Below are 27,270 nucleotides of genomic sequence, written 5' to 3' on the forward strand. Positions count from 1 at the left end.
GGAAGCCGGCTAATGATGAAGCTGATACGATATGGTCATGTTTGATATTGCATGTTGAACTTACATCAGCTGCCTAATATGAAGTAAATTCAATGACTTTATAGTGAAAAACGCTAAGGCGTTGCCTACCTGATTATGAGTCGGTTACTTATATTGTGAATCATTTGTACAACCATCCTGTTGCTGGTGTATGAGTCATTTAGCAAAATTCGTAACTTAATACTGACCTTTCACAGCTGACTATACTTTGATTTCAGAAACAAGTATGTTATTGCTTTTACCATAACAGCTAGAAGTTCTTTTACAAAAACTGTTCCATAGTACAGAAATAACTTCCATAGCGAACTGGTTTGTACATTTAGCTTTGCCAGTTGTCGAGCATTTTACATCGTTTGATAACTATTGCTTCTAGCAATATTATACACCATTTTATGAGTTACTGCTTGAATGAAGGCTAATAACCATCATACTATTCTTATATCGGAATGATTTCCACCATTACTGCTGAACTGCAGCAGATTATGAAAAAATATTTTCATGAAAGCACCAATTAATTCTGAAGTGGTAAATTGTACACAAATGCCTACAAGGAGATCGATGATAATATTTCATACTTTGGCACTCTATAGTCCAGTGGAAATTTATTTTACATGAATCTATGAAAGACATATTCTGATTATTTACATCCCAAATAACAGAAGCACATATAAGTCTGTACCATCCGTGGTACTCGTTGAAGGTTAAGTTACTGATGTCATATGTACCTTATGTTAACTCGTCTCACCTCAATAGCAATGTAAATGTGAGTAAAATGATCTGATGTAGGTTTCTGACCCCTCTCAGATATCATCTTCTCTTCCACCACTTTCTGAAAAGAACCAGCTCCTCGTAAAACACGGATTTCTTTAAGATCTATACTTGCCATTCAAGATAAATGAATACTTTGGTCACAAAGGACTAAACAGTTACGCTGTCTTCTCTGGGGTTCTTCGAAAATTCATTCTGATCATAGGTCGTGAGTTATTGAAGAATATTATCGTAAATCGCCAGTAATAAGAAAGCGTCAGTGAGAAGATGGAGGAAATAAAAATGGGGCAACGTAAGATCATTTCTTCGGCGAAGTCGAGTTCTGCGGATTCAAGAGTGCGAAAAATACTCGTGACAGTGTAAGGAAACTTCTCGCTGCATAAAAAGAACGTCTCGGCTAACTCCTAGCACTCCACTCGTGTCAGCTCTGTTTCTTATTTGTTGCTGAAACTTCCGGTGGCTGTGCACTGAGATGTAGGTAATGAATAATGGAAAGGCCGCTCCCAGTTCATGGAAGGAATGAATAATGGATGAATCCGTTGTTTGGACCCGGGCTACGTGCCATAAATAAAACACCAGCCACTATTTTAAATTAATTTCTCAACGAAATTAATATTGTTTCTGATAGGGAACCACAGTATGACAGGACCTTAAAGCAGTTCATTGTTCGTTAATCACTTTCGAAATGAATGAATTCCACATGTTACTTATATACTCCAATCCACTTTTCCGGATGTCGTACGTAACTTCACTTTTACTTATTATTTAATTATTATTGTCCACTTTCTCGATGACAACAATGGACCGATAATATAACCACATTTATGGTATCGTTTGTAATCGGTTGCTTTTTTTTTCTCTTTCTTATTTTCGATTCTGAATATTGAACTAAGTTTACACCATCATACCGTGTTTCTTCATTCTTATTTCTTTTATTACTAACGTTCTACCAGTTGGATAGCTACCTATACGCAACTTTACATGTTGTTTTTGTGTGACATATTTTCTACTCTCAATCTGATGTTTCTTTATTGCGACAGAAAACAGCCGTCCGTTTTCGTTATTTCATGCTGTTTTGACTAATTTTATAGTTCTCTTCATCATATACTGACACTACTAATGTTACAACAGCATTTACTACACCTACAGTGCCAACCAATACCAGTATTACAAGATATAAAAAGGCACTATTACTACTACCATATCTTACTACATTAATTTTTCTGCAGCAGTTACTACTACTGAAACTTAGGTTACTAATACATGCGCTAATATTTCCACCACGATTACTTATGGTAATGTTAAGAGTTCCTAACATTCAGTGAACAGCCAAATAACATCTTGTATTCCGCTGCTTCACTCTTCCTCGTCCCTGTAGTCTGACACACACACACACACACATACACACACACACACACGGCGCGTGCGCCCCTGCACGTACACATACGCGCGCTATTTTACACACACACACACACACAACATTTACAAGTATTGGAACGCATCTAGTCTCCCTGCAGGTTCCGTACCAGGACGGCCATGCTGTCGGGGCTAACAATATCTTACTGCCCCCAGACAATATGCAAAGAATCAGAGTCCACAACCTATCTTCCACAGATTTCTCTAGTTGATCGTAGGTACTTCTGAGCCCACCTCCCTTCACTCTGCTGTTACTGAGCGAAGAGACCGTAGAGGTATTGCCTTTGTTTTCATTCCCGGTGGTCATACACAGGCCAGGATATAGCTAGGAATTTGTCAAAGGAGGGGGTGAGTGTCCGATTTGTTAAAGAGGACCTTAAAAAGGTTCACGTTTTTCATTTATTTTGAAAATATATTTCGTTATTTTTAACTTTTATGTATATAATTTGCTTTTAGGAGGCCTTTACACAAATGGCACCTGGACGATAAAATGAAGCGAGAAAAGGTTTCCGAAAGAAGTATATCTTTTATTCTCAACAGCAGAATTTTAATTCTTTTGGCAATCGATGAAGTTATCGTATTACCGAATAAAGAAATATTTAACACCCAAATGTACACTTAAATATTTCTTTATTTCGCAATAAAGTAACTCCACTCTATTGCCATATAAATGAAAATTGTAATATAATCGTTGGCACCCGGTGATCATGTGCTAATGTGCTACAACACACTGCAAATATTACACTAAAATTATGCCATTTCTCTTCGAATGTGAGCTAGTATGCAAATAAAAAGACGAAAACATGTTTTGTAGCACCCTCTCCGTTATAACTAGAAACCAGTGTCGACTTCTCAAATAAAAGTCAGCTGCACTGTGGTCAACTCAGAGAAGGAAAGCAGCTGTCTGTGTTCGACTGTGCGTGCTCTGACGTGACGTTACCCAGCTGTCACTGAGGGTGCTACGCTGCTCACAGCACAAGGTCGATACTTTTCTTTGAATGTATTTGTAAGATAGTGTGCAAGCAACATGGCGAAAACTGTAGACGATCTAAAGAGGCCCTTTTCCTGTACCTATCTAAAGGAGATAGTGAGAGTTAAAGAGTTAGGTGCATATACTACAAATTTAAATCTAACAAGGGGAGGGCCTGGGATGGGTCTCATCTATTTGGCTGAAACTGTATGACTAGAAGCAGTTATATGTCTCTTTCAAATTCGTGGTATATTTCGCCAGGACTGGCTTTAAGAAAATATAAAACGCTCTCTAAAAATTTTCGTGTAGGTTATGGAGTTTCATTTAGCATAACTTCGCGTCCTTGTGCTGTGATGCAGAGGTCGAATGTATAGACTGGCAATGCATCGGCTCCGGTTCAAATCCTATTGCTACCATAGTTTCTTTTCATTTTATTTTATTTCTCATAATGTTAAACTGTTAATCTGAATATATTTAAACAGTTCAGTTTATACACATAAAATTAGTTCATTCAGTTGAGTTGCAATTACTCCGCTTGGAAGCCAAAAGGCCATGGTGGTGGTAAAAAATCGAGTATGTGACGAAATTCAGTGTGGAAGTGTACGAATACGAAAAGAGTTGGATCTGTAGATATGATGTTCACAATGCTCACTTTTGCTGCCAATTTTCTTTATTCAGGAACACTGATGTCTTGGGTACAGGGGGAATGGAATATCTAGAACATATTAATGCATTACTAGGAACACACAGCGGAAATCATAGACGTGTAAACAATGTACTTCATCTTACTTGGGGACCGTGCCTACCGATCATCACCGATTTCTTTTCGATTTATGGTATACTAGCTGTCACCCGCTGCTTCGTCCGCATGTCAATATTTTGTTATGATGAGTGAAGGTGAGTAAGAAAGCCAGTAATTATACGATACCTCTGTGTATGTTTTGGTGTAGAGGCGTGTGTATGAAAAATGTATGCAGTGCCGGTATATAGGTACATAATGGATGTGTTTCTAATATTTTGCTCTATGTCGAATGTGAAAGCATCCATTATATTTACTAATTATATTTTTTTTTTTGAAATGCCTCGATTCGTTGAATTCGTGAAGAAATAGAATCTTAGGGATTTCTCTGGCTCACCTAGTACTAGCGGTGTAATTTTGGCACCAGAGCAGCACAAACCAACCGTTTCTCCCTTCCGTTTTAATGCGTTACGGTGCCTACATTTTTGATCCATCGCCTATGATGACTACCTTATGATTAACATAGTCAGTTAATAGATTGCAATCAAATGAAACCTCCCCAAAAGCTTCCCATGTTCCATATGTAAGGATACGACTGCCTTTAAATGACGCCGTCATTATGAGTCTTCAAGAGTCCTGGAAGCTGTAAGAGACGAGTGACAAGCAGCGTCTAAAAGGCGATAGTCTCGTGACTGTTCTAATGTCTCTGCAGCTCTTAAGGCGTCCTGATGCTGTACATCCAAGTTCCGGCCGACATGAGATTGCTCTGATGTTTCATGGATTCGAGTAACTTCCGCGGGTTGAGTTCTCTTAGAACTATGGGCTAAATCAGACTTCAGTATGCGAGGCTTGCAGTAATAATCTTAAATATGATACTCGGGCTTATCATTGGATTTTATTGTTGTCTCCACTAAAAAATGGCTCAAATGGCTCTAAGCACTATGGGACTTAACATCTGAGGTCATCAGCCCCCTCGACTTAGAACTACATAAACCTAACTAAGCTAAGGACATCACACACATCCATGCCTGAGGTAGGATTCGAACCTGCGACAGCAGCAGCCGTGTGGTTCCGGACTGAAGCGCCTAGAACAGCTCGACCTCTCCATTAAAACTATGCAGCTATGTCAGGTGGTGTAGGAACTCGGTATCGTAAAGTATACGCACAATAACATTGGATTTGCACTGTCACGGAATAATCTGTATAGACTAAGAGTCGCCGACCGTGTATCCCATGTATCGTATTTAAAAATGTTAATAATACTCTAAAAGATACAACTCTCTAAAGGAGCCTGTGGTCTTCCTCAAGGTTCAAGCCAGTTCCTTAACAAATACCATCGCAGTCGGTTCAGCGGTAGAGCCGTGAGGACGTAAGAGAGTGAGCTACTTTCGCAGTTATTAACAGCGGTTTTACTGTGTAAGTATGAAGGAATCAAGTTGAGAATTGAATAAGAATTGAATAAGTCGCACCTGTCATGACGACCTAGTAAAACACAGTCTGTTTACTTTTGTAAAATTGCAGCGCAGTCTCAAAATTTTGCACGGCTGTCACTAAGTACAATGTATTACCTCTTTGCTAACAAAACACAAGCTCAGTCTCCTGACGCAATGTGGCAAAATGAAATTACATTTGCATATGGTTTTAGTGCCCGGGCGACCCCGATTGGGATGTTCGGAAGCTTCGTGCAAGTCTTTTGCTTTGACGCCACTTCGGTGACTTGCACGTCGTTGATGATCAAATGATTAGGACCACGCACACATCCAATCGCGGGCAGAAAAAAATCGACCAAGATAGAAACTAAAGCCGGGAACTCATGTTCCTAAAACAGCAACGCTAACCGCATGACGACGAGTTGTTCAAGCAAATTTAAAAGAAGCAAGGAAGTTGGAAGAGTCGAATGACGCTCAGCGGCTAAATTATGACGGGTTTATGACAGTTATTATTACGGAAGTATGGATCAAACACGTAGAGTATTATATAAATACAGTATTAATTACGTTAAATCGTATAATGCATGCCGGCCGCGGTGGTCTAGCGGTTCTAGGCGCTCAGTCCGGAACCGCGCGACTGCTATGGACGCAGGTTCGAATCCTGCCTCGGGCATGGATGTGTGTGATGTCCTTAGGTTAGTTAGGTTTATGTAGTTCTACGTTCTGGGGGACTGATGACCACAGATGTTAAGTCCCATAGTGCTCAGAGCCATTTGAACCATTTTCGTAGAAAGCAGAACGTATAAACAATAAAAGCAAAAGTCAGAGAGCAAATAGCTTTTTCAAAGACTAATTATTATTCCATATTTCGCGTCATGTTCTTCAAATCAGTAAATATGTTTACTTGTGAAAGCGTGACAGACAGAGCTACTTTCGCGTTTATTTCATTATAGTGGGTGTAGAACTCGGCCAGAAATGGAAACAACAGAAGTGGGATTCCCAGTTTGTCAAGCGTGATTTTTTTAAGAAAAAAATTAAAAAAACAGCATTTTTCATGTACAATGCTGTCCGGAAATTTAATTACAATCACAAATTTCCCTTAACCTTCCGTTTTCAAGCCTTTAATCAAAATATTAGTACATACAGTACAGTGAACACTACATCGGTTTACTTGTAATGTAAGTAACGTAAAAACTGAAAATAAAAAGAATGCTTTCGCCAGCAGGTTTCGACCACACGAACATTGGATTTCCGCTGCGCCAACAGCTGCCCGGTTTAACTATACTACCATAATCTTCCTTTTTTTTAATGTTTGACTATCTGGAGTTCCCACTTGCGTCACTTTAATTTCTGTCCAAGCTCTGTGTATACCATAAAACTTGACGAAATCGACGTTGACCTTAGGCGCGGTCCCCTCGTTAGTGCATTAGGTAAAGCTAATATCGCAGCAGTATTAAATCGTACCTGTCGTCACGACATGGTAAAACACAGTTTGTTTACTTTTGTGGTAAAACACAGTTTGTTTACTTTTGTAAAATTGCAACGCAGAGTCAAAACTTTGCACGAGATGCCACTAAGTACAATGTATTACCTCTTTGCTAACAAAACACAAGCTCTGTCTCCTGATGCAATCCCGCGTCCGGCCATCCTGATTTAGGTTTTCCGTGATTTCCCTAGATCACTTCAGGCAAATGCCGGGATGGTTCCTTTGAAAGGGCACGGCCGATTTCCTTCTCCATCCTTCCCTAATCCGAGCTTGTGCTCCGTCTCTAATGACCTCGTTGTCGACGGGACGTTAAACACTAATCTCCCCCTCCTCCTCCTGATGCAATGTTCGCGATCGCCGAGTGGAAGAATCTTAACGTTCGATTGAATAACTTATAAAGTTAAGCGAATTCAAATTTCTTTTGACAATAGGTTACTTTCTCCTACTACAATCTTGCATTTTAATTTACGACTTACACCACGTCATAGTTTCTTCATCATATCAAGACATCCCAAGTTCTTCAATTCAGTCTCAAATTTTATTAAACTTTCATAGTATCAAAATTCTTCAGTTTCATTAAGTGATCAAGAACTTCAATTACTATAGTATTAGATGAGTAGAAATAGATTTCGAACGGAGGAGGAGAAGGGTACAGGAGGCCGTCTGTTCGGACGAATTCAAGCACTCCGCTCAAAAATCTTTTAGAAAGAACTAACTATGGATAGTGCTGTCATCACATAACCCCATCGTTCCGTATCGAAACTGGTTTTCGTAACTGAGTACAGCCTAGATGACCAGATTGGGCAATATTTTGTCAATGATAGAATTACGAGCAAACGTTTTAAAGAACCGCAACTATCGCCGTTTAGACGGTATTTCTGCTGATCAACACGATTTTTGGAGGACACAGAAAAATCCAAGTGTATTTTTATGTAATTATTTTAATTTATATTATTTGTAAGAATGTTTACCGCTTTCTGCCTTGCAAAATAATGAAATATTGCACTTCCAAATTTCTATCAATTGCCAAACAACGACTCCAATGCTACCATTAAGCTGCTATAGACAGATATTTAGGCTTTTATTGTAGTGAGTACATATTTTAACTTACTATAATGCTAGCTGACGAATCACAATTGATTTTCCTTCTTTCTTGTTACAAACATTATCCATAATTAGATACTATTACAACAGCACACAGCACAACAGCAATAAACAGCAGCCGTGCGGGATTAGCTGAACGGTCTGGGGCGCTGCATTCAAGGACTGTTCGGCTGGCCCCGCCGGAGGTTCGAGTCCTCCCTCGGGCATGGGTGTGTATGTTTGCCCTTAGGATAATTTAGGTTAAGTAGTGTGTAAGCTTAGGGACTGATGACCTTAGCGGTTAAGTCCCATAAGATCTCACACACATTTGAACATTTTTTGAATAAACAGCAGTACTTACATTAAATACAACTGAAAGAACTGAACTGATTAACAAAACAACGAGTTAAGTCAAGTAAGGTCAACAGTATACTGTAGTTTGTCTTGGCTGAAACAGGAATCGGCAGTACCAGATAGTGTCATCGATACACCGATAGTTTCACTCTATCGATGACCTTGTTGACTATCGAAAAAGCCTACCCCTTCTCATCATATGAATGAAAATAAAAATATTTTTCAATTTCACTAGACGGAAACTAGGATGTATGTTATTTCATTTAGATGATGTTTTGGTGGGGGTTTCCTTCATCCCCCCCACCCCCCAGAATTCCCCTTAGACTACATCCTTCCTACAGTCTTTACTCGTCTCTGATATGCTGTCTTCTGGCCATAGGCATTCCATGCTTTTACTGAGACAACATCAGCTTGAAGCTTAAGTGTTTCAATGACCTCTTTTACTTTATCTTGTAAAGAATTTTACCTCTTAAAGCAGTCTTTGATAAATCTTGAACGATGAGACACTACCATAGAACACGATCTAGTGTGCCGATCTTTCCACAGCTGATCGTTGCCCTCTTACCTGTTCTATTGAGATATGCAGCGTATGTCCCATCCGAAAAGATAGTGGACCAGTTCCCTACTCGACTCGAAATATTTAAAGCTTTTCGTTTACTCAGCCAGAGATTGTAACATTCTTCTTCCCGTGTCTGAAGAATTCCGTCTCTGCTTCCATTCTTTAATACTAAATTCCTTTTTAGTAACAGATTTGTTGTTGGTTCCCTAAGAGCATTAGCGTACTTTTTCGTATTCTTATTTCTTCAGCCATTTCTAGAAAGGTAGCTTTGTTTCCTGATTTGTAAGTCCAGGGGACATACGTCCATTTAATATGGTCAGGACGTCTGTAGATGTGGCGTTGAAGCCTCCACTACATCGTAGCAGAATTCCTCGTTGAACTTCGATGACCGCAGCAGCAGGTCTTCAATAGCCGAATCTGTGCGACGAAACAGGGGCACTGTAGCCCACAATGGCAATTAATATCGACTCGCGTTACAGCCTAATTACAGTGAGGAGCAAACGAAATCTCCTTTGTCAAATACCAATGATTTTATTTATTGTTCATCTAGCCCTCCTCACTACGTATTCTATGTGACACTTAATTTTCAGGGTTTGGACACACGTATTAAATAACTTTTTACGGTATTGCTTCGAATAATCACCTAAATTATTTGAATCTATGGGTCCCTAATAAGTCTTCCTATAAGCACCATCCACTGTCTTTCGAAAAAAAAGTATTTCGCATAAGAGAAAAAACAAATTCTGGAAGAAACACTTCTCTTCTGAAATATGGATTGATAGCTATTATTGTTGATAGTTATTATTATACAGAAGGACATTGTGGACATTGTCAGAGATGTTGCAAAATATTCGCCGCCATTTCACCATCTATAATGTCTCAAGATTGCTTAAGGTTATTAAAACAATGATCGACAACGTTCTCCATATTGATGCAGCAAATACATTGACTACCAAAAATAGTGAGGTGCTCAGAAGGGACAGAGAAACAAAATGAAACTTATCTCTGAGCGATATCAATGGAGATACTATCGAAGACAGTGCTGCCAAAGCAGCGTTACTAAACACAGCCTTCCGAAATGCCTTCACAAAAGTAGACGAAGTAAATATTTCAGAATTCGAATCAAGAACAGCTGCCAACATGAGTAACGTAGAAGTAAATATCCTCGGAGTAGTGAAGCAACTTAAATCACTTAATAAAAGCAACTCTTCTGGTCCAGACTGTACACCAATTAGGTTCCTTTCAGAATATGCTGATGCGTTAGCTCCATACCTGGCAATCATGTAAAACAGTTCGCTCGACGAAAGATCGTACCCAGAGACTGTAAAGTTGTACGGGTCACACCAATATTAAGGTAGTAGGAGTAATCCACTTATATAAAGGCTCATATTATTAACATCGATATGCAACAGTATTCTGGAACATATATTGTGTTCGAATATTATGAGTTACCTAGAAGATAACCGTCTATTGACACACAGTCAACATGAGTTTAGAAAACATCGTTCTTGTGAAACACAACTAGCTCTTTATTCGCATGAATTGTTGAATGCTATTGACAAGGGATTTCAAATCGATTCCGTATTTCTGGATTTCCAGAAGGCTTTTGACGCTGTAGCACACAAGCAGCTTATAGTGAAATTACGTGCTTATGGAATATCGTCTAAGTTGTGTGACTGGATTCGTGACTTCCTCTCAGAGAGGTCACAGTTCTTAGTAATTGACGGTAAGTGAAACACAAGTGATTTCTGGGGTTCCCCAAGGCAGTGATGTAGGTCCTTTGCTGTTCCTTATCTGTATAAACTATTTGGGAGACAATCTGAGCAGCTGTCTTAGGTTGTTTGCAGATGACACTGTCATTTACCGACAAATAAAGTCATCAGAAGATCAAAACAAACTGCAAAACGATTTAGGAAAGCTATCAGAATGGTGTGATAATTCGTAGTTGACCCTAAATAACGAAAAGTGTGAGGTCATCCACATGAGTGCTAAAACGAATCCGTTAAAGTTCGGTTACACGATAAATCAGTCAAATATAAAGGCCGTAAATTCAACTGAATACCTAGGAATTACAATGACGAACAACTTAAATTGGAAGGAACACATAAAAAATGTTGTGGGGATGGCTAACCAAAGACTGCGTTTTATTGGTGGGACACTTATAAAATGTAACAGATCGACTAAGGAGACTGCCTGCCTGTCCGTCCTGTTTTAGAATACTGTTGCGCGGTGAGGGATCCTTACTAGATGGGACTGACGGAGTACATCGAAAATGTTCAAAGAAGGGCAGCACTCTTTGTATTATCGCGAAATATGGGAGAGAGTGTCACAGAAATGATACAGGGTTTGGGCTGGATTTCATTAAAAGAAAGGCGTTTTTCGTCGCGACGGAATCTTCTCACCAAATTCCAAACACCAACTTTCTCCTCTGAATGAGCAAATATCTTGTTGACACCGACCTACATAGGGAGAAACGATCACCACGATAAAATAAGGGAAATCAGAGCTCGTATGAAAGATATACCTGTTCTTTGTTTCCGCGCGCTATACGAGATTGGAATAATAGAGAATTGTAAAGGTGGTTCGATGAATCCTCTGTCAGGCACTTAAATGTGATTTGCGGAGTATCTGTGTAGATGTAGATGAGGGTATGAGATGTTATTTCGGTGAGACAAATTTGAAAGTATGAGCCCGCTTATCAGTATGGCACTCCTCGCATGCATGCTTGAGCTGACTCAGTTGGGAAGAGTGTCGTAAAACAGTTCTGTTCTCTGCTGAGGTAAGCTGCCCCACAAGGGCTGTAACTGGTCCTTGATACACTTTAGAATGGCACCGGGATAGAGTTTACGTCCGAGCTGGTCCTGCATATGCTCTATTGGGCACGGGTCTGGGGACCTTACTGGCCATGAGAGTACCTCAGTATCACGCAGTTCATGGAGAACACGCCAAGTATGGACAAGCATTGCCATACTGAAAAATGGCACTATGGAACTTTCCCGTGGGAGGAAACACATGAGAACGCAGGATGTTCGTGGCGTAACTTTTTTCCATCAGCGTTCTCTCCATATCTACCGTCGTGAACTGAAGTCATACCCGATGACTCTGTGCCTCTTCAGAACATCGGAAGAATGGGACCTCTCCGTAGTTCACCGCCATAGTCGCCGACAATTGTCATCCGGGTTAGTCAGAACAGCGATTCATCGATGAATACAATGTGACTCCTGTCATCAGCTGTCCAAGCTTCCCGGTCGTGGCACTACTCCAAACTCAGCCGTTTGTGTTGTTGACGGTAGCCTACTCCTAGAACGCTAATTCGCTCGTCTGGCTGCTACTAATCTCTACCAACGTTGTGGGAGACCACAAAGTGTTTCTCGAAGTCCAGTTCTTGTTCTCGGATGACAAGCGCAGATGTGTAGGGATACGATGAGCTTGGTGCACAAAACACAGGTGTGATGGCCAAACTTGGTCGATCGGAACTCTGACGACGAGTGTGTCTAAGCAGTCCAACGTTGGGCCACTGTCACATCCGAATGCTCCACAGATCTGGACAATGCACAATTCGACCAGCCGTCCAAAGGGAGGCCCACAATAAGGCCCCTTTCGAACTCTGTCAGGTGCCAATAATGCTGTCTCAATCGAATCCGTGGCATTTCCATGTCCTTCTCACATCTCAAGCTCTTCAAGTCCCTTATATACCATGTCAGGTGTGGCAACAACACTAAACACAACAACAGTATTGCTCTCCAGCGGTTCTCCTATCTGTCACAGAGAACTGCAGCTCTATAATATATACACTCGCCTACAATGTCTACGTAAACGAAGTTACGTTGACATCTGACCATGTTCACTGCGCCCCTCACGTTTTTGTCAGGCAGCGTATAAATCAATATTTGTGGTGGTACATAGAGTCGTATCTACGAGCAGTACGCTTGCATGATCCCAAGGAAAATGCCACAATTATTTTACAGAAAATCGTAACTGTTTGCGTGTACTGAAAGCGATAAGTCATCAGCATGTGCTACGTGTTCTAACAATTCCTAACCGTTCTATAAGCTATACCGAAATGGTTCTAAGTCAACACCTTAGAACTCGGCTCAGTAAACAAAGCTCTGAGTGCACCCTTTCGCAATATGTTGGTAACCGTTGTTAACAGCGTCACGTATTGATCTCTCCAGTAATCCAGTAGACAATAGTATAACACTCTTGGGCAGCCCGTTTCCATTACTATTATAGAGAATGAAGACTACTATATGTCTTAGTAGGCTGTTCAGGTTTTTATGTTGGTAACGCCACGTAGTGCTCTGCATGAAAATCGCTGACTGTTCTGTGAGCAGTCTGTGGCTGGTTGGCAGTGTTGGAATATTCGCTATTGTAGTGTTGGGCAGATGGATGTGAACAGCTCGTAGCGTTGGGCAGTTTGATGTGAGTCGCCAGCAGTGGTGGATGTGGAGAGAGAGATGCCAGAGTTTTGAGAGCGGACGATCTGAACGGGTGTCCTTCAGAAAAAGGAAATTTATAAGACTGGATGTCATGCACTTATATATAATGACTTTTGAACACTATTAAGGTAACTATATTGTTTGTCCTCCATCAAAATTTTTCATTTGCTAACTATGCCTATCAGTAGTTAGCACCTTCAGTAGTTAGAATCTTTTATTTAGCTGGCAGTATTGCCGCTCGCTGTATTGCAGTAGTTCGAGTAACGAAGATATTTGTGAGGTAAGTGATTAATGAAAGGTATAGGTTATTGTTAGTCAGGGCCGTTCTTTTGTAAGGATTATCGACAGTCAGATTGCGTTGCGCTAAAAATATTGTGTGTCAGTTTAGTGATGCTCAGAATAAGTAAAGAGAATACTGTCTGAGTACGTTGAGTTTTGCTCAGCTGTTTGAAAACCAAATAACGTAAGAGTTTTTCCAGCACTGTCATTCATAATTTTCTAAGGGGACGTTTCATATGTTACTGAACCCACCAACTACGTCTATCCTTATAACTATTACATCTTATGTGTCTGATGTGTACTCATTATACATAATGGTCGCTATTTTTTCTCTTGACAAGTGGAAAAAGAGGCTGTTGTTGAAGATACAGATAACCCAGCACTGGACACACTATGACTAAAAATTGCTGCGATTTTAGATCACATAGTTCTGTAGTTTTACAAATTATTTTAGAATTAGAAAATACGAGTGCCATACTAAAAGTAATGAGACTCAATTTTTTATTTTTAGTTTTCAGAAAAACCAAGTACATTATCATAGTCTACATACTCTCTGTCAGTTTTCAACACAGTCACTATTTCTTCACAGACATTTTTCCCATCGTTCTGCAAGTCTGAAAATATGCTTACGATAGAACTCCTTTCCAGCTTCCCCGAGGCACTGACGCACTGCTTGACAAACATCCCCATCACCTCGTACCATTCTCTCGCATCTGTACCTTAACAGAACCGTGAAGATGGTAGGCATAGGGTTACAAGTAGGAACTGTAGGGACGATGTCGAAGAGTTTCCCACCTGGTTATCCTGATCTTCATCACAATGATACGGGCAGTGGGAGGTTGCGGTCTATCCCGTTGCTGGATGACCTACTTCCAATGCACGATGGAGCTTCAAAAGTGTCTCGATATAACGGGTAGCGTTCACGGATTGTCGAGGTTCAAGGAAATCAATCACAATCCTTCGGTGATGCATTCCGTAGAGACAGTTGGAGGGGGAACGCTATGAGGCTTATCTTACACACATATCTTTGAAACGTCTCACCGATATTCTAACATCGCTGGCACCCATACAGACATCTGTGCAGGCACGCTGAAGTCAGGCGAATTTCAGCAGCACATTTTCCCTCTTCAACAACAAATTCAATGACAGCACGCTTTCGAAACGAATCATTCATGTCGGCCATTTTGCAAGTAGTGCCTGTGGTCATGTGATAGACGATACTGACGTCACAATATGATAACATTTGCTGTTAGGTCTGCAGTTTCCGATTCTAACAACCCTACCACAACAAAGGTCAGAATTTAATAACGATTGTGGTGTTGCTCACGCTGCTAAATACTGCATTTTCGGGCAACAAAAGTCATATTATGTGGCAGGTGTCATTAGAAGACAGTTAATAAAGTCATTTCATGTAATAATCAAAACACTAGGCACTCATCTTTTTGTGTTTCCCACGCAGGTCTCGTCGTAAAATTATGGCTCAATCGTTGAAAATCTCGGTGGTTATGATTCCAAGCTCGGATGCATAGAGGCCTAGGTTTTATCGTGCTATATTCCAAAGTCTTTTAGATGCGCTTCTCAAACCATTCTTGGAGATTATACTTTTGCTGGACAATGGTGATGTAAAAAAATAATCAGCACTCCGAAATTAAGTTACACTTCCTTTTAATTGCTTTTATTGCAATATCACGCGACACACTAAACATCACTTCACAATACAAAACATACTTGAAAACATCTTCCTCACAGTCACTGTTAAAGTTCACATTTTATAAGCTGACGACAATATTCGTCTTTCTAACATGACGTCCGCGACTTGACTGTCTCAACGTCTGACTCTCTATCAACTTCACAACTAACTAATTATCGCTTACGCGCCCAAAAATCAGAGTTACAAGTACGTCAAAGATCATAGTGACAAAAGAAAGAATACACATAAGAATAATATCATTGGAATATAAACATATCGATGTATCAAAAGTGAAATCAAATCTGAATTTTGTCTCAGAAATATGTTAAGTAGTTAACAGAAAAACAGTAGAATATTACTGGTATCGAGAGGTTCAGGTGAGGTACCATAATGGTTATGTAATTCAAGTACCATTACACGATCCAACAGTGCTTTTTGTTACATTGCTGTAATTGGAATTTTAACAGTGTGGTATGACCCTCGCAGAGTGTTGTTCAATCTATTCTTCACAATCTACAAGACGAGAGTATGCTACGATATTTTCAGAAAATTGTGACTCTCACACTTCCGAAAAATGTGTATTAAGGTAAATCTTAGAGCTATTGGAGAAAGCGTTTGGCACTCTGCGCTTTTAAGTTGTGGACAAAACAAATACAAAGCAAGGGGAAGAAAAATTCCACATCTACTGGTGAATGTTTTATTTTGCTTCAGAATAGGAAAACATAAAAGAGGGAAACATTCGCTTGGTAATTGTAGAAAGATTTAATTACATCATCAATAATTTGCAATAAGTTTTGCATGGTGGCTTAGTTAAATAAAAAAAATGCAAATATTTTTAGTAGCTTTAAGTCCGATTACGCAAGTCTCGTAAACGGCTGGCCCTGACTAGTTTTAGTACGCAATCTGACTGCTTAGAATGACAACAAAGAATGTAAGAAAATTTCTGTTAGCACAATTAATTAATTAAGTCCCCAGCAACCATAAAACCTACGAAACCAACAAAGCACAAGTGTAGCTGTTCTGTATGTGGTAGTATGACTCAACGCACATCTGGCACGGTTCTTCTTCAACAAGACAAGAATTTTTAAATACCAATTATACTGACGTGATAAAAGAAAATTAGAAATACTATAACTGCGCAAGAAAACCAAAATTCCACTCTAATACAAGAACACACGCCAGATGCTTTGTTGACTGAACCTGTAATGACACATTATTCAGGTCACTGAAAGAATGAGAGAGAAAAGAAAAAAAAATTTTTTTTTACCTTCGTTTATATTGATGAAAGGCACTCTGATCATCACAATATCTCCATTAGAATAACATCTGCTATCTCTCCCATCAAATAACTGCATAAAATATGGAACAAACACTCACTACTACATCTGAACAAGAACTGCCCACCTCCGTTTCTCAAGAATCACTGCCAGTGGAGGCGGCGGAACAATACTCTCTGGCGCGATCTCTGGCGCTGTGGCTCAGTGTAGCCACCTTTCATATGCCCTTCCTCCACGGGCTAGAATTTGATGGTATTTTTGCCAGCATTGGTGGTGAAAATACCACCAAATTCGTCAAAAAAATACAGACAAAAATAAAAGATAATATTAATACGTAAATATCATATAACTAGATAAAATTTTGGCTTTGCACTGACCTTTCAATAGCCTAATATATAAAATACACTAAGCAATACAAATTCTTTCATACATGTGACTTTACATAACAGTTTACACAAGTATTATGTGGTTAAACAGTTCAATCAATAGCGTCAGCAATGACGAATATGTACAGGTAAGAGTCTCATAACTTTTCACAAACAGTAATACACAAAAAATCAGTTTATACAAATATTCACATAAAATTTTTTCAGAACAAGTGGTTGACAGTTCCAGCAGTAGCACCCAGCATTGTGGAACAGGTGCAGACTCCAACAGGTGACATCATTTCAGTAGAAGCAGTTCATCAGTGGCACCCAGCAATGTCGAGTAGGTGCAGACTCCAACAGGTGACATCATTTCAGTAGAAGCAGTCCATCAGTGGCACCCAGCAATGTCGAGTAGGTGCAGACACCATCAGGTGACATAATTTCAGTAGAAGCAGTCCATCAGTGGCACCCAGCATTGTGGAGTAGGTGCAGACTCCAACAGGTGACATCATTTCAGTAGAAGCAGTCCATCAGTGGCACCCAGCAATGTTGAGTAGGTGCAGACCCCATCAGGTGACATCATTTCAGTAGAAGCAGTCCATCAGTGGCACCCAGCAATGTCGAGTAGGTGCAGACAACATCAGGTGACATTATTTCAGTAGAAGCAGTCCATCAATGGCACCCAGCATTGTGGAACAGGTGCAGACACCATCAGGTGACATCATTTCAGTAGAAGCAGTCCATCAGTGGCACCCAGCAATGTTGAGTAGGTGCAGACACCATCAGGTGACATCATTTCAGTAGAAGCAGTTCATCAGTGGCACCCGGCAATGTCGAGTAGGTGCAGACTCCAACAGGTGACATCATTTCAGTAGAAGCAGTTCATCAGTGGCACCCAGCAATGTGGAACAGGTGCAGACTCCAACAGGTGACATCATTTCAGTAGAAGCAGTCCATCAGTGGCACCCAGCAATGTTGAGTAGGTACAGACACCATCAGGTGACATCATTTCAGTAGAAGCAGTCCATCAGTGGCACCCAGCAATGTCGAGTAGGTGCAGACACCATCAGGTGACATTATTTCAGTAGAAGCAGTCCATCAATGGCACCCAGCATTGTGGAACAGGTGCAGACACCATCAGGTGACATCATTTCAGTAGAAGCAGTCCATCAGTGGCACCCAGCATTGTGGAACAGGTGCAGACTCCATCAGGTGACATCATTTCAGTAGAAGCAGTCCATCAGTGGCACCCAGCAATGTGAAATAGGTGCAGACACCATCAGGTGACATCATTTCAGTAGAAGCAGTCCATCAATGGCACCCAGCAATGTGGAATAGGTGCAGACACCATCAGGTGGCATCATTTCAGTAGAAGCAGTCCATCAATGGCACCCAGCAATGTTGAGTAGGTGCAGACAGCAGTCCATAATATTCACTATCACTAATCACACTGTTCACCAGTTTATAAGCAGAAAGTAAACATGTCCTATTGGCACCAATCATGTAGAAAAAGTACAAGTAACAGTCCATAATATTCACTATCACTGATCACACTGTTCATCAGCAGAAATTAAACATGTCCTAGTGGCACCAATCATGTAGAAAAAGTACAAGTAACAGTCAATAATATTTACTATCACTGATCACACAGTTCATCAGCAGAAATTAAACATGTCCTAGTGGCACCAATCATGTAGAAAAAGTACAAGTAACAGTCCATAATATTTACTATCACTGATCACACAGTTCATCAGCAGAAATTAAACAACTACCACTGATCACACTGTTCATCAGCAGAAATTAAACATGTCCTAGTGGCACCAATTATGTAGAAAAAGTACAAGTAACAGTCCATAATATTTACTATCACTGATCACACAGTTCATCAGCAGAAATTAAACATTTCTAAGTGTCACACATCATGTTGAAAAGTGCAGGTAACAGTTCATAATATTCACCATCACTGCTCAGACAGTTCAAGCATGAACAATAGTTTGAATACACATACAAATGCTTTTACAATGCTCTTACACTAAACATACAAATTCTAATAAACACACAAATGATATCAGATAATTGTCATATTACTATTACAAATACTCAAATATCAGTAAACCTATAATATTTATGAGTGTCAGTGCAAGCCACTACAAACAAATAAAATAATATTTAGGAGATAGGTGGGTAGGATTAGGAAAGGAAAACACACAAAACACACTCACTCGTCTTTCATCCACATTAAGTACTACTGTGTAATTGAATAGTGTTAACTGTGTAATTGCAATTCTGTCAAAATTTGATGTTCATCATGTGTATCAAGTGGTAGTGGCAGCAATGTATAACAGTCAATAATAGTTAAGTCAACGTCATAGTCATCATGTCAAGACCAATGTTTGCCAAGCCAGATCAAAATGTACAGTTGCTGAACAACTGTCAGTGTGCCAAGATATGCAATGCTTCCTCTCTCCAAAAAAAAAAAGTACATACTGCTTAGTGATTTAACAAAGTGTGTGTAGACAATCTTCCTTCCATTTTAGTGTTCTAGTCTGCTATCTTCATCCTCCTTGTTCCATATAGACCACAAAAAAAAATATGCACCTCACTTACTTTACCTCTTATACACCAAAACTCCAATCAATTTCTTATAATCTCAATACCTCAATAATACCTCTTCAATGCGTCGATACATATAAACCTTATTGCCAGTATCATTTCACTTCCATAACAACTCTTTCCTCTAGTCAGTCTCCTCGACCAAGTACAGATAAAATCCTAATGCAAACCTCATCATCCCATACAATCCGAAGACACACTGTCAACACACAACCTCTGTGTAATCCATCTGACCAAAATCTTCTACTCATTATGAATTATAAACAAAGAATGCATATATGACCTCTAACAGACTTAGTTCGAATAACTCTCAGTAATTAAGTACGATTACAGAGTGTGAATGATCCTAATTTTTTACAGTGTGGACACCACTTCAAGAATTATGGCAAACAGAAGCAAACATGTGGAGTATTTCTTGTGACAAGTGTCACTTCCTATTTCAGTTGCTCACGAAAAATGCAGTGTAATAACTGTCAATGGTCTAAACCTAGCTTTGGTATGTCATATCGTTAGCTTCCTTCCTATTAGCATAAATTTATACAGCTTCCATGAAAACTCCAGCTCATGTGACTTCTATGATGTTTCTTGTACTAAAGTCGCTCGTCGAATTACTGCAGTTCATTTTCTTATGTTAAAATATAAAGCACTGAGCGTAAGCAAAACAAGCAATAGCGAGTAAATATACCAGTAGAGAACAGAATGTCAACAAGTGGATGCAGCACAAATCTTACAACGAGGCTCTGCCAAGCGAACAATCTATAACTAATACCATAGTGTAACCTAAACTCTATGTTCATTCACAGTATATCAGCATTTCTATATACCAAATTAAAGAGTAGTTATGACAACAAACAGAGGTGTATAAGTATACAATCCATACGCACAGCAGCAAACATATATCTTACGTACTAAACAGGTCATTAGCATCATATCATCATAAGCAAATAATGTTCATATGTAATCTTAATAAGTAAACATGAAGGCGCAAGCAAATAAGTAAACATGAAGGCGCAAGCAGATAAATCACAAAGTATAACTTACATACCTAACCACATCAGCACAATTAATCAGGTGACAATTATAATTTAAATAAATAAGCACAGCAGGCACATAATAAAAAAAATATGACATCAGTGAAAAAGCATAGCAGCCAAGCGATGCATAATATACACAAGTTACAACTCAGTTCATTAATAATCATTGTCAAAATCAGTTAACGTACGCAAGCACGTCGCTTCACAAGTAATTTCATAGAACATGTAATTAGCACAAAGTATGAATCACGTAATCGCGAGCAGTAAATTACGTCTAAAGTACGTACCTAAGTGGAAATATGTTACCTGAAAAATAAACTCAATTAATAATTACCTTTTTAGTTTATTACTTTCTTCTTCGAAATGACATTTTTCCTGAAATTTTCTCGATAGCAAGTCGTCTTAACGTCGGACACGCACAGAATTTACCTGAAGTTCTTAAATATTTTATAGAACCGTATCCTGAAAAATACTGAATGTTAATAACAGAATTCATCAAGTCACTATAGCTTTATACTGAATTTAGTCGGAGAAATTAGACTGTGTATTTATTTACGGCTGTCAGTGCATTCGCACTGAGCGCTCGATCAGCTGTAGGCGGGTGACGTAGGAAGTGATTGTTTGCGGTCAACGACTGCCCTGTGCGGCGCGCAGACTTGACTGTTGCTTTGAGTATATGCCGCCGCCAAAACACAGCGCGGTATCCTTGTACTCTCCGCATGTTTACATGTAGCTGTTAGTTTCTCACAAGTATGTCATTCTACAAAAATTTTTCAAAAGTATATCATTCCACAAAAATTTTAACGTTAGATATATGATGTATTCCCTTAGAGCGTCGTGATTTAAGAGTTTCTACTTCTACAGTGTTATCATGAATAATTTTGCGAATTCTATATGGGCCGTTATAAAGCAGAAAAAATTTGCGACACAAGCCTTTTCCTTTGTGAGACAAACGATGAGACTTAATTAACACCTTCTGAACAACTGACAAGATTTTTGAACGACCAGGACGCTTAGCTGATTTCTCTCTTCTAGCAGCCGCAGATGCAATATTTTGTAGAGCCAGATTCACAACTTCAGAATGCCGCAGTTTCCGTGAAGGCGGAAAAGGAACGATTTCAGAAATGCGATTTGTCGGTGCTTTATTTTTTAATATCAGTATAGGTGGTAAAGAAGTTGAGTCATTAGGAAGTTCATTCAGAATGTTTTGAAAAATATGAAGATACTGATCCCAAGTTCTGTGATTCTGAGGACAATAAAGACGACACAATTTATTGATTTCCTTCATCCATCTCTCTGAAGCGTTAGATTGAGGGTGAAAAAGTGAAATGAAGATTGGTTTAATTTTATGATGCCGTAGAGTACGAAACCAAATTTTAGAACGAAACTGTGATCCATTATCTGATATAACCTTATCAACATGACCAACTTCTTTAAGAAAATGGTTAATGAAAGCATTAGATACTGAACGAGCTGTTGCTTTGCGTAACGGTGTAAAACACACATATTTTGATGTCAACTCCACTGCTACGAAAATGTACGCAAAACCATTAGTAGAACGAACCACTGGACCGAACAAATCAACTGCAGCCATGTCCTTTAATTTTGCTGGAATGATAGGAAACAACGGTGCTCTATTAGAAATTGTTGGCGGCTTAGCCTTTTGACATAATTTGCATTTGGCAAGAACAAATCGAATACGTTTTTCCATATTATTGAAGTAGCAATTTTCTCATAATTTATGAAAGCATTTTCTGGGACAAAAGTGTGCTTAACTGAAATGCGTATACCAAATCAGCTTATTAACCCACTCATCAGGAATACAAACTAACCAAACAGAGTTGTCGACCGATTTTCGTTTAAAAAGAACTTTCCAGATAGATCGAACGAGGTGTGGCCAAATCGTCCAATCTAACAAAGCGTCGAAGAAAATTACAGACACCAAGGAAACTACGAATATCACGTTTTGTAGTAGGAACAGCATAATTACGAATAGCGTCTAGTTTTTCTGGATCAGGAAGAATACCTTCTGTAGAAATAATGTGACCGAGAAATTTCACCTGAGAACGACCAAATTCAGATTTTTCTAAGTTCACCGTAATGCCAACTCTTGCAAAAATACGTAATAATGAATCCAAAATTTTGTTGTGCTCACTCCAAGAATGTTTAGCAATAAGAATATCGTCAACATATGAAGTAATATTGTCACGAAGATAAACAGGTAAAATTTCATTTAAGCTACGAATGAATGCTGCTGAAGGTACAGTAAGTCTAAATGGTAATTTCCGAAATCACTTTTGGGTAAAATAGTCATATCCGGTTATTTTTTACACGCTCTCTAGATAGATTGATAGTCGAAGAGTTGTTTCGATAGATGCAAAGAATAGTAAAAGAGTAGGTAGCAGTGCAGAAAACTAAAAGAGAAATAGCACCACTACAGCTCGGGGCCCTATGCTCGCTACGGCACATATTCACTTAGAGTAGTGAATCCCCTAAGGACTTTAATAGCTGGACATAATTTTCAGTTTGTGACTTACTGGCAAATTTGGTGGAAGTGCGTACGTAAATTGATCTAACCATGAACATGGATGTATGTCATTCTTAGATTTGCGAAAGATCTTAAATTTCCGAACAGTCAAAAAGTGTTTATAGTCAAAGTTTTCGCCTCGTGACGACAAAGACCTACCGCGTCTGTCCCAGTCCGAATGTCGATTGTAAAGTTCGCGCGCCTGGCGCTCTCTTGTTGCATCCCGTAAATGAAACAAATTATTTTCTTCAAAGCCCTCTGCTATCTGTGATTCTAGATTTCTTCCGCTGTCTTTTCCTACGATTTCGCCTTCAATTTGTTTGACTTGCTTTCGTAATGCCTCAACTTCCCTTTTAACGCGTTCATTAAATTTTCCCAGATTTTCAACATGTTTATTTATGTTCTGGTATTCTTCGGTTTCTACAAATGGCAATGGTGCTGTATCATCTGAATCTCTGTCCCCATTCAGACTAAGATTTGTCAATTTGTCTGAAATCTCCTCAACTCTTTCCGATAAATCACCTATTTGTTCTTTCTGTTTATTTACGTCTTCCGTAAGTGTCGCGACTCGCGTTTCGGTATTGTCACCTTTAGTAGTTAACTGTTCACACTGTTGCGTTAAGTTATTTATTCTGTCAATTGGTACGGATTCCTCGATTCTCTCAAATATTTCTTTCTTATCGTGTGCACGTTGTAAATTTAACTCTGAAAATTTCTGTACTATCACGCGATCTTTTTCCTCCTGTTCTCTATCCGGTTCCCTTTGTCTAATCTCTATTATTGTGAGAATTCAAAATCGGTTGTACTTCTTCTCTGATTTCTTTCTTTAATTCATCTTTCATGTTTTTGAAACATGTCCCTATTCGTGAATCTAACCGTGTTTCCATTGTTTCCATCTCTGTTTCTAGCCGTGTTGCCACCGTTTTCAATTCAGATCCTAACTGTGATCCCAATGAGTCTAACCGTGTTTGCATTGTTCCCATCTGTGTTTTAATTGTTCCCATTTGTGATCCCAAATTTAATATTGCACCCATCAACCGCTGCATATCTTCTGTCGTTAATCTCGTATTCTGAGAATTTTTCGATTGTGAAAAATTTTGAACTGTTTCCGGACTATTTTCCCGACTGATTAAATTGTTTTCCACTTCATTATTCATGATACTGTTTTCCTCTGTTGGCGAATTCGCCATGTTAACAATTTCGTCATTCTCACTATTCATCATTTTTGTCTTTTTTACTGATCGCGTAATCATTTACAAAATATACAAAACTCGTCACTATATGAAAATTGCACACAATGACACTTTATCTCCAACAATACCATTCACACGAAATGTTTCCTTCAAACACGACTGAAGAACAATTGAAATAATTGCACTAAATCGTCAAACGCGTATACAAGACAACAAAATTAAATAATGAAATACCATAAGAAGAATGACAATTACCAAATCTACACATGCAATATAGACTACAATTACTAAACTTCAAATTACTACAACAATACTACTGTCTACTATTTTTACAATCAGAAGAATTCCAAGGGACGATCCTGGCAGGGTCGCCACGTGCATGGGGGCTTAGTTAAATAAAAAAAATGCAAATATTTTTAGTAGCTTTAAGTCCGATTACGCAAGTCTCGTAAACGGCTGGCCCTGACTAGTTTTAGTACGCAATCTGACTGCTTAGAATGACAACAAAGAATGTAAGAAAATTTCTGTTAGCACAATTAATTAATTAAGTCTCCAGCAACTATAAAACCTACGAAACCAACAAAGCACAAGTGTAGCTGTTCTGTATGTGGTAGTATGACTCAACGCACATCTGGCACGGTTCTTCTTCAACAAGACAAGAATTTTTAAATACCAATTATACTGACGTGATAAAAGAAAATTAGAAATACTATAACTGCGCAAGAAAACCAAAATTCCACTCTAATACAAGAACACACGCCAGATGCTTTGTTGACTGAACCTGTAATGACACATTATTCAGGTCACTGAAAGAATGAGAGAGAAAAGAAAAAAAATTTTTTTTTTACCTTCGTTTATATTGATGAAAGGCACTCTGATCATCACAATATCTCCATTAGAATAACATCTGCTATCTCTCCCATCAAATAACTGCATAAAATATGGAACAAACACTCACTACTACATCTGAACAAGAACTGCCCACCTCCGTTTCTCAAGAATCACTGCCAGTGGAGGCACCGAGCGAGGTGGCGCAGGGGTTAGCACACTGGACTCGCATTCGGGAGGGTGACGGTTCAATCCCGTCTCCGGCCATCCTGATTTAGGTTTTCCGTGATTTCCCTAAATCGCTTCAGGCAAATGCCGGGATGGTTCCTTCGAAAGGGCACGGCCGATTTCCTTCCCCATCCTTCCCTCACCCGAGCTTGCGCTCCGTCTCTAATGACCTCGTTGTCGACGGGATGTTAAACACTAATATCCTCCTCCTCCTCCTCCAGTGGAGGCGGCGGAATAATACTCTCTGGCGCGATCTCTGGCGCTGTGGCTCAGTGTAGCCACCTTTCAGTTTCTATGATTTCCGAGATCAATAAAAATGGTGTGCAGACATGAGTGCAGTGGAGATTGGATTGGATTGGATTGTTTGGGGGAAGAGACCAAACAGCGAGGTCATCGGTCTCATTGGATTAGTGAAGGAAGTCGGTCGTGCCCTTTCAGAGGAACCATTCTGGCATTTGCCTGGAGCGATTTAGGGAAATCACGGAAAACCTAAATCAGGATGGCCGGACGCGGGATTGAACCGTCGTCCTCCCGAAGTGCAGTGGAGACATAGTCATGCGTAATTAATGCATGTAGTCATCAGTGTCAATAGAAAAGTGTGCCAAAACATAAAGTCACGTTCTTTGGAATTCTTAAAATCCAGGGTTTTGTTTACCATTGGACTAATAAGTTAATAAGAGAGGTGTGAACCGTCCCTAGATTGGCCCTCGTTTGTTGCCCATGCTCTTCAGGTGTGCAAGCTACAATAGATTCCTACTTACAATCTTCGATTGTTTCCACAAATAATTTCTCTTATTCTATAGTTTTCGCAAGATCGACGAAAGCCCACTACCAATGTTACAGGGAGACTGCAGGAGGTAAGCTGAGTTTCGTTTACATGGGCCATAACATCTGAATTTTGCTGGCAATACATACCGCCGACGTCCTCTTGAAACATTGCGGCCATACGAATTGCAGCCTCATGTACTACAACACTGCCGGCCGTTATACACTGGCAATGTTCGTGGAAATATATTTCCGGGCCAGAAGTGTTTAAAAGGTGTCACGCTATTGTCATAAAATGGACTCTACTGCTTTTACATCACACAAGGAATCAAGTTAGAAAGAACATCATAAATCAGACTTTGTGGATGCGTTCTTTTCTAACTAAGCGAAATGCTCCGGAAACTTTTAGTAAACTCATGCTGGATACATACCTGCTTTAGAATTTTTTCACAAAGTCTAAATACAACTTTGAATATCTCGTACAAGCAATTTGTCCGAGAACTGCTGAAACCCATAATAGTATAAGAAAATGTGTACCAGTTGCATCCCGATTGGAGGTCACCCTTCGGCTTTGAGATACTGGTGATTCGTACAGAAGTTTAATGTACCTGTTCAAAGTTCACTAATCATCAATAAGCCTCATGGCACCAGAAGTTTGCAATGCTTTAGTAGGACTGAAAGATTTCATTATAGGAAATCTGAAATAAGAACACAATTCATATTTTCATTTTGTTCTTGTTCACTAACACGTCACAGTTTACACAATCAACTTCTCCTACAGGTACCTCTCAAAATTGTATGAAACCCATGGGATCAGATGCAAACCCTGTGGATGAAGAGCCAGCTGCGCTTCCACTCTTCGTATGCAATTTTTCTGCATCGCATTTGGCATACGTTTGAGAGTTTCGGGATCTTGCTTTCAGGCGTGATTGCGAGCTCATTGGCAACAGATTGTCTGCAGATTGTTTCAGATTGCGACTCCTGTATATAATACTTTCGACGTCCCGCAGCTATCGTCGTAAAGGAATGGCTTTTATAAACTTCATCATTCTTTCGTTTGTCGACTTTTCCATTACAGTACACAATAAACTCATAACAAAAAACTACAAAACAGGTGATTTTACGTAAGTGAGCGAACTTTTGATGGAAAGCGAAACGATATTGTTTTCGCTCAGACACATAACA

This window comes from Schistocerca cancellata, chromosome 2, assembly GCF_023864275.1.
Source record: "Schistocerca cancellata isolate TAMUIC-IGC-003103 chromosome 2, iqSchCanc2.1, whole genome shotgun sequence".
Taxonomy (NCBI): Eukaryota; Metazoa; Arthropoda; class Insecta; order Orthoptera; family Acrididae; genus Schistocerca; species Schistocerca cancellata.